Source organism: Phocoena sinus, chromosome 11, assembly GCF_008692025.1.
Source record: "Phocoena sinus isolate mPhoSin1 chromosome 11, mPhoSin1.pri, whole genome shotgun sequence".
Taxonomy (NCBI): domain Eukaryota; kingdom Metazoa; phylum Chordata; class Mammalia; order Artiodactyla; family Phocoenidae; genus Phocoena; species Phocoena sinus.
This window is the reverse complement of record NC_045773.1, coordinates 43,356,919-43,366,880: the sequence shown is the minus strand read 5'-3', so window position 1 is coordinate 43,366,880 and position 9,962 is coordinate 43,356,919.

Genomic DNA, 9,962 nt, shown 5'->3' with positions numbered 1-9,962 from the left:
TCTGTGCCCGGTCACAAGGATGGGCACAAACAGGAGGAAAAAAGAATTCTAATGGCCTTACCAGAAGCTTTGGCGAAGAGGACGGTCCTGTCACTGCTTTGGGTTTCACAAGAGAGAAACACCTTTCTTCCTTCCATGCCAGTGACCTTTGCCTCCAGCCTCACCACTGAGCTAAGGGTGAGTGGTCTAGGAGAGAGCAATGGGGGAGAGTGGCTGGTGGGCTGGTCTCCTGAGAAAGGGAGGGATGACCCCGTGGGAGGATGAGGCTGCCGGAGTGGAGGTCCTGGGGTTCTACTCCAAGATATCAGGGGCCCTTGCATTTGTCACCTGCTAGCTGTGTATTCACCTCAGCTTCTTCATCTGTCAAGTTGGAGATAATGTACTGACCTCCCAGGATTATAGTAAAGATTGAACAAAATAATGTGTGCATGTTTCGCAAGAGACTAGTCAAATATCAGGAATTATCATTTCAGTAGGGGCCCAATAATTATTTGTGGACTGAAGTAAATATTTACAGGCACATGGGCTGGCTTTCTCTAAATGAGAGGCAGCCAAAAGTAGTTCATCATCATCCCATGTAGAATATCTTTATGTTGGAACACATAACCCATCTTCAAGCTTATCACCTTGTCCTTGGATGAAAAAGGAACATCTAACAAGTTTAGATTGGTCCATGAGAAAAGCAAAAGTAGAAACTCCTCTTTGCACTCAGGATTGCTACATGAGCCCTCATCTTCCATCGCAACACATGGAATAACCCCATGCCAGCTTACTCCTAACTTGAACCCAGGCAAGGAAACAGACCTCTCGAAGGTGATGGTCATGGTTCCTGTAACGACTGCCTTGGCACTGTTGAACACCATCATGAAAAACGTGTCTGTCATGGTCCCCAGTGCGCCACCATGGATAACCCTGCAGGGGCAGACGAGGGGAGAAAGGGAAAGAAAGAGTCACCCAGGACTCCACTCTGCACGGCGAGGTTCCAGTGTGGTGACATGCTGAAGGGTTCCCTGCAATCCAGAACAAGATTCTTGCATCGCTCAGGGTAGAGAGCGGACATGTGAGAGCAAAGAAATGCAGGGGAAGCAAACAAGGCTGTCTGAAGCAAGTAACACCTGCTTAGAAGAGAATAAATTAAAGCAGAAGAAACTCCCCACCCCACAACCAGCTCCAACCACAAAGTCTGATGAATCTTGTGTTCCCTCTTGGGTTGGTCTCAGGGGGAACTAGAAAGGTGCAGTGAAAACAGCATGGGCTTTGCAGGCAGAGAGACCTAACTCTAAATCTCACATTTCTAGCCATGTGACCTCAGTCAGAGAACCACTTGGGCCATCTGTTTCTTCATCCATAAGATAGGAATATCTCCTAAGAATTTTTGTGGGCATTAAATTAAGACAGCCAAATCTCCATGTGCAGGGTCTGGCATATACTGGCCACTGAACAAGAATAGTTTTTCCCCCTTCTTATTTCCAATGTCCACTGCTTACTCCACTGCCATTTAGGAGGTTCAGGAAGTCCCTAACAGGGAGAGGCTACACCTCGGGTGGGTGACCGAGGGGCTAGCAGAGCCTCCCTACCCAGGGAGTCAGTAGAATAAAGCTGCAGTAACCAAGAACCTGCTGAAGGCAGCCATGGACCCACCAACTGTCCTCTCACCCCCACCCCTCGCTGCTCTTTGACCAAGAAAAAGCCCATTTGAGCTACTGGCTGGGATGGCTCTCTGTGCCTCACCCAGGCAGCCCCTGCAGGAGGGGCTCAGGCTGGAGCAAGCAGATGCACTTCTTTTCCGAGGCACTGTGGAAGATGACATACTCAAAGCCGAGTTTCTTCATCTCTGTGATCCAGAAGAAGTGGTGGGTGTCTTCTACCATTTGGACTGGAGAGTAGAGTTGAGTCGGTGAGAAAGACGTCGAGCTGGAGTCTGACCCTTGGGACGGTGCGGTCTCCAGGGCAGAAAGCATCCAACCGGAGGAGGTCCTCAGGAAACCCACTGCCCTCAGCTTCCCATCTGCACCCCCCGGGATGGCCCCATAAACCTCTGAAGGAGACGAGCAGCTTCCAAGGAAGGGATGAGATCAGCAGTGTGAGGGACAGTGAGGGGTGAACTGCCTGTGAATTTGGGACACCGCTGTTCCTATCAACTGAATAATAAATACTAATCTGAATGCATTGATTGTGGCAGATCAAGGAATAGGCAGGCAAAAGTCCTTTCTGTAAATTAAATATATATGTCCCCTCTCACTGCCACAGGTCTGAGATTTCAGAGAAATTTGTCTATACAGTATGACTTGAATTGGGGATAATTTAGAGGATTTAATTAGAGGTAAAGCCTCCGATATATAAAATCCAAGACTTGTCAAACACCTGCATTTTTACCATGAATCTCAAAGCAGAATTTCGAATAACTGCTTAGGTATATAAAATTAGAAGACTTCGGCTGGCTCCTGTCTCTGCAACGCGGGATCCGGTGTTTGTTTTCCATCTGATGTCCTTCACTGGTTCAAGAGCTCAGCTCAAACTGACCACTAGAGGGAGCATGAGTCCTGTCCATAACAGGTTCTGGCTTCTGGCCTCAGGGGTCAGTAAGATACTGCCCCCTGGCTGCATCACTGAGCTTCCGACCCTGTGTGTACCAGGGTAAAGGCACTGGTCCTTAATCCCAGGCACTGCCTCTTCCCAATTCCTCACTGAGACTGCACCTGTCTGGTCTACAAGAGAGGATGGGGCTGGCAGGTATAAGGAGATGCCGGGGTGACTGCAGACATGGGTGGAGAGAGCACTACCCCAGGAGTCAGGAATTCCTGATTCTAGTCCAGGCTCTGCCAAAAACTCACTTCATCACCTATCTAGGCCTCAGTTTTCTCTCTTGTAAAATTAGCAGGTTGAACAAGGTGGCCTCCACGTTCCTTTTCTGGCCTAATATTGTGTGAGTCTAGGATCACCATGCCCAGACTGCCTTGCACCTGACTCTCAGGCTAATGTAGCCCACACAGGAGGTGCTGGAACTGGGCTGGGGCACAGAGTTCCTCGAGGAAAATGCACACACATAAGCAAAGATTTGCCAACAGTCCTGCACTAACCAGAGCCCTGCTCCAGCCGAGGTTAAGTGCTCCTGATACAGGGATGTGAACATACCAGGGACAGCTTTAGTGATCCTAGCTAAGTCTTTAAGGAACTGCAAAGAGCGCAAATAACCTGGAAGTCTCGTCCCCGTCCCAACCACCATCTTCTCCATGTGTTCATTGTACAGCCTCACCATGATTGGGCTCCAGCTGGCATTGGGTAGGGAATAATCCTTTGTATTGGAATGGAGGTGGCTACTTGAGACCTGGAAAATCCAAAAGAGGTAGCTGACTAGGCCTGATCCAATTCCAACTTGATTCATCATTTATGCATGTATTTAATAGATGGGGCAGTTTTCACCAGGCAGAGCCTGATGGAGAAAATGCCCAGAGATGAGAGAGAGCCTGTTCCCAGAACTGTGCAAGGGGAAAGGTCTAGTGGTAGGGAAGGGGGGCAAGGAAGGAGGTCAGAGAGAAAAACTAGGGCCCAAGCTGCCATGTTAAAGAATCTGGGCTTTATACAGAAGAGCTATAAGCAGGAGAATGAAATGGTCAGATTTCCTTGTTAGAAGGATTCCTACTTGCACATGGGAACCTGTAGTCTGGTCAAGCCTCAATGACATTGGGAGCCTGGTTGATAAACAATTCAAAGACACGGTCTTTTCCCGGCTGTTTCCCTCTCCTGCTCCCCCATGTCCTCCAGGCTCTTCTCCCAACACAGCTCACCTTGGTTGACTCTCTGGTTTATTAGGCCTCTTTACTGTCCCATTACAGCTGGGGGCTCCACCAGAGACTCCCTTTTCCGGCAGACAGAGGAGAGGAGGACCAGGTCTAGATGGCCAACCCTCCTCCCAGGGTTTTGGAAAATCCATCATATGGCAACATTTTCTTGTACCTTCCACCTGGCTACTGTTCATATCATCAGTGCCAATCAGTCCTTCTTGCTCTTGTACAGTTTCTACATTTTTTCTGGCTTAGTTACTGGCTTACTCACAGTTCCCTGTATACGCTCTTACTTACCTACACAGATGGAGAAAATACAGATTCTTATATTATTTATAGACAGACAGGCTTTTAAGAGGGGGAAAAGCCTAACACCTAGGAATGGTCCCCGATCCTTACTGCCCTCTTGCAGGGAGCTTTTTGCCAGCTAGTAGAGGGTAGAGTGGCATTTGAATTCTGTCTCCCTAACTTCTTCCCGTTAATACACTGCACTGAATGGTACTTGTCCTTTAACTGCTTTGAGCATCAGTTGTTAAATCTGTAAAATGAGAATAATACCACCTGCCCTGTAGGTTGCTGTGAGGACTGCATGCGGTCATGATATTGGAATGTACCTGGCTCAGTACCTGGCCCAGAGCAAGCATTCTAAGATGTTAGTTTCATCTGAATCCAACAGGAAAAGTCTCTCCTCCTCAAGTTTGATTCCAAAGAATTCTTTCCTGGTACTGATCATATGAAACCAAACCTGAACTCAAAATATTTTGGAATGAGTTTACTCATCTTATGAAATGATGAAAGGGGTGACATCCAATCGATGCTACTTTTGAGCACTTAATTTGCACACAATTCATTTTTTTATTGGGGTATAGTTGCTTTACAATGTTGTGTTACTTTCTGCTGTACAACGAAGTGAGTCAGCTATATTTATACATATATCCCCTCCCTCTTGAAACTCCCTCCTACCCACCACCCCATCCCACCCATCTAGGTCACCACAGAGACCGAGCTGAGCTCCCTGTGCTATACAGCAGGTTCCCACTAGCTATCTGTTTTACACATGGCAGTGCACATACATCAATCCCAATCTCTCAATTCATCCCCCCTTCCCAGCCCCATGTCCACACGTCCATTCTCTATGTCTGCGTCTCTATTCCTGCCCTGCAAATAGGTTCATCTGTACCATTTTTCTAGATTCCACATATATGCGTTAATATACGCTATTTCTGTTTCTCTGTCTGACTTACTTCACTCTGTATGACAAGACTCTAGATCCATCTACGTCTCTACAAATGACCCAATTCCGTTCCTTTTTGGGGCTGAGTAATAGTCCATTGTGTATAAGTACCACATCTTCTTTATCCATTCATCTATCAATGGACATTTAGGTTGCTTCCATGTCCTGGCTATCGTAAATAGTGCTACAATGAACATTGGGGTGCATGTGTCTTTTTGAATTATGGTTTACTCAGGGTATATGCCCAGGAATGGGACTGCTGGATCATATGGTACCTCTATTTTTAGTTTTTTAAGGAACCTCCATACTGTTCTCCATAGTGGCTGTATCAGTTTACATTCTTAGAGAACAAACTTATGGCTACCGGGGGGAAGAGTGAGAGGAAGGGATAGTTATGGAGTTTGGTATCGACATGTACACACTACCATATTTAAAATGGATAACCAACAAGGATCTACTGTATAGCACAGGGAACTCTGCACAATGTTATGGGCAGCCTGGATGGGAAGGGAGTTTGGGGGAGACTGGATACATGTATATGTATGGCTGAGTTGCTTTGCTGTGCACCTGAAACTATCACAACATTGTTAATTGGCTATACTCCAATATAAAATAAAAAGTTTATTCAGTAGCTTGAAAAAAAATAAATTAAAAAAAGTTTACATTCCCACCAACAGTACAAGAGGGTTTCCTTTTCTCCACACCCTCTCCAGCATTTACTGTTTGTAGCTTTTTGATGATGGCCATTCTGACCAGTGTGAGGTGATACCTCATTGCAGTTTTTTTTCTTTTTTTCTTTTTTTGCGGTACACGGGCCTCTCACTGTTGTGGCCTCTCCCGTTGCGGAGCACAGGCTCCGGACGCGCAGGCTCAGCGGCCATGGCTCACGGGCCTAGCCGCTCCGCGGCACGTGGGATCCTCCCGGACCGGGTCACGAACCCGCGTCCCCTGCATCGGCAGGCGGACTCTCAACCACTGCGCCACCAGGGAAGCCCCTCATTGCAGTTTTGATCTGCATTTTTCTAATAATTAGTGATGTTGAGCATCTTTTCATGTGCCTCTTGGCCATCTGTAGGTCTTCTTTGGAGAAATGTCTATTTAGGTCCTCTGCCCATTGTTTGATTGGGTTGTTTGTTTTTTTGATATTGAGCTGCATGAGCTGTTTGTATATTTTGGAGATTAATCCCTAGTCAGTTGCTTTGTTTGCAAATATTTTCTCCCATTCTGAGGGTCGTCTTTTCATCTCATTTATGGTTTTCTTTGCTGTGCAAAAGCTTTTAAGTTTCATTGGTTCCCATTTGTTTATTTTTGTTTTTATTTTCATTATGCTAGGAGGTGGGTCAGAAAAGAACTTACTGTGATTTATGTCAAAGAGTGTTTTTCCTATTTTTTCCTCTAAGAGTTTTGTAGTGTCCAGTCTTACATTTAGGTCTTTAATCCATTTTGAGTTTAGTTTTGTGTATGGTGTTAAGGAGTGTTCTAATTTCACTCTTTTACATGTAGCTCTCCAGTTTTCCCAGCACCACTTACCGAAGAGACTGTCTTTTCTCCATTGTATATTCTTGGCTCCTCTGTCATAGATTAGGTGACCTTAGGTGTGTGGGCTCATCTCTGGGCTTTCTGTTCTGATCCATTGATCTATATTTCTATTTTTGTGCCAGTACCATACTGTCTTGATTACTGTAGCTTTGTAGTATAGTCTCAACTCTCAGAGTCTGATTCCCCAAGCTCTGTTTTTCATTCTCAAGGTTGCTTTAGCTGTTCAGGGTCTTTTGTGTTTCCATACAAATTGTAAAATTTTTTGTTCTAATTCTGTGAAAAATGCCACTGAAAATTTGATAGGGATTGCATTGTATCTGTAGATTGCTTTGGGTAGTATAGTCATTTTCACAATATTGATTCTTCCAATCCAAGAACATGGTATATCTCTCCATCTCTTTCTGTCATCTTTGATTTCTTCCATCAGTGTCTTATAGTTTTCTGAGTACAGGTCTTTTGTCTCCTTAGGTAGGTTTATTCCTAGGTATTTTATTCTTTATGTTGCAATGGTAAATGGGATTGTTTCCTTAATTTCTCTTTCTGATCTTTCATTGTTAGTGTATAGGAATGCAAGAGATTTCTGTGCATTAATTTTGTATCCTGCAACTTTACCAAATTCATTGATTAGCTCTAGTAGTTTTCTGGTGGCTACTTTAGAATTTTCCACATGTAGTATCATGTCATCTGCAAACAGAGACAATTTTACTTCTTCTTTTCCAATTTGGATTCATTTTATTTCTTTTTCTTCTCTGACTGCCGTGGCTAGGACTTCCAAAACTCTGTTGAATGAGTGGAGAGAGTGAACATCCTTGTCCTGTTCCTGATTTTAGAGGAAATGTTTTCAGTTTTTCACCATTGAGAATGATGTTTGCTGTGGGTTTGTCATATATGGCCTTTATTAAGTCAAGGTAGGTTCACTCTATGCCCAATTTCTGGAGAGTTTTTTTTTATCATAATTGGGTGTCTAATTTTGTCAGAAGCGTTTTCAGCATCTATTGAGATGATCACATGGATTTTATTCTTCAATTTGTTAATATGGTGTATCAGACTGATTGATTTGCGTATACTGAAGAATTCTTGCATCCCTGGGATAAATCCCAATTGATCATGATGTATGAACCTTTTAATGTGTTGTTGGATTCTGTTTGCTTGTATTTTATTGAGGATTTTTGCATCTATGTTCATCAGTGATATTGGCCTGTAGTTTTCTTTCTTTGTGACATCTTTGTCTGGTTTAGGTATCAGGGTGATGGTGGCCTCATAGAATGAGCTTGGGAGTGTTCCTTCCTATGCAATTTTTTGGAAGTTTGAGAAGGATGGGTGTTAGCTCTTCTCTAAATATTTGATAGAATTCACTTCTGAAGCCATCTGGTCCTGGACTTTTGTTTGTTGAAAGATTTTTAATTGCAGTTTCAATTTCATTATTTATGCTTGGTCTGTTTATATTTTCTATTTCTTCCCGGTTCAGTCTTAGAAGGTTGTATGTTTCTAAGAATTTGTCCATTTCTTCCAGGTTGTCCATTTTATTGGCATAGAGTTGCCTGTAGTAGTCTCTTAGGATCCTTGGTATTTCTGTGGTGTCAGTTGTAATTTCTCCTTTTTCATTTCTAATTTTATTGATTTGAATCCTCTCCCTTTTTTTCTTGATAAGCCTGGCTAAAGGATTATCAATTTTGTTTATTTTCTTGAAGAACCAGCTTTTAGTTTCATTGATTTTTTTGCTGTTGTTTTCTTCTTTGCTATTTCATTTATTTCTGCTCTGATCTTTATGATTTCTTTCCTTCTACTAACTTTGGGTTTTGTTTGTTCTTCTTTCTCTAGTTGCTTTAGGTGTAAGGTTAGGTTGTTTATTTGAGATGTTTCTTGTTTCTTGAGGTAGGATTGAATTGCTATAAACTTCTCTCATAGGACTGTTTTTGCTGCATCCCATAGGTTTTGGGTCTTTGTGTTTTCAGTGTCATTTGTTTCTATGTATTTTTTGATTTCCTCTTTTATTTTTTCAATGATCTCTTGGTTATTTAGTAGTGTATTATTTAGCCTCCATCTGTTTGTGTTTTTTACAGTATTTTTTCCCTGTAATTGATTTCTAAACTCATAGCACTGTTTTCAGAAAAGATGCTTGATAGAATTTCAATTTTCTTAAATTTAAGAAGGCTTGATTTGTGACCCAAGATGTGATCTATCCTGGAGAATGCTCTGTGTGCACTTGAGAAGAAAGTGCATTCTGCTGCTTTCAGATGGAATGTCCTATAAATATCAATTAAATCTATTGTTCTGTGTGTCATTTAAAGCTTGTGTTTCCTTATTAATTTTCTTTCCTGATGATCTGTCCATTGGTGTAAGTGGGGTGGTAAAGCCCCCACCATTTTTGTGTTACTGTCGATTTCCCCTTTTATAGCTGTTAGCATTTGCCTTATGTATTGAGGTGCTCCTATGTTGGGTGCATAAATATTTATAATTGTTATATCTTCTTGGATTGATCCCTTGATCATTACATAGTGCCCTTCCTTGTCTCTTGTAACAGTCTTTATTTTAAAGTCTATTTTATCTGACATGAGTATTGCTACTCCAGCTTTCTTTTGATTTCCATTTGTGTGGAATATCTTTTTCCATCCCCTCACTTTCAGTCTGTATGTGTCACTAGGTCTGAAGTGGGTCTCTTGTAGACAGTATATATATGGGTCTGTTTTTGTATCAATTCAGCCAGTCTGTGTCTTTTGGTTGAAGCATTTAATACATTTACATTTAAGGTAATTATTGATATGTAGGTTCCCATTCCTATTTTCTTTATTGTTTTGGGTTTGTTTTTGTAGGTCTTTTTCTTCTTCCGCTCTTGTGTTTCCTGCCTAGAGAAGTTCCTTTAACATTTGTTGTAAAGCTAGTTTGGTGGTGCTGAATCCTCTTTGCTTTTGCTTGCTATAAAGCTTTTGATTTCTCTGTTGAATCTGAATGAGATCCTTGCTGGGTAGAGTAATCTTGGTTATAGTTTTTTCCCTTTCATCACTTTGAATATGTCCTGCCACTCCCTTCTGGCCTGCAGAGTTTCTACTGAAATCAGCTGATAAACTTATGGGGATTCCTTTGTATGTTATTTTTTGCTTTTCCCTTGCTCCTTTTAATATTTTTTCTTTGAATTTAGTTTTTGCTAGTTTGATTAATATGTGTCTCAGAGTGTTGCTCCTTGGTTTTATCCTGTATGGGAATCTCTGTGCTTCCTGGACATGGGTGGCTATTTCCTTTCCCATGTTAGGGAAGTTTTCGACTATAATCTCTTCAAATATTTTCTCAGACCCTCTCTCTTTCTCTTCTTTTCCTGGGACCCCTATAATTCGAATGTTGGTGCGTTTATTTTTTCCCAGAGGTCTCTGAGACTGTCCTCAATTCTTTTCATTCTTTTTTCTTTA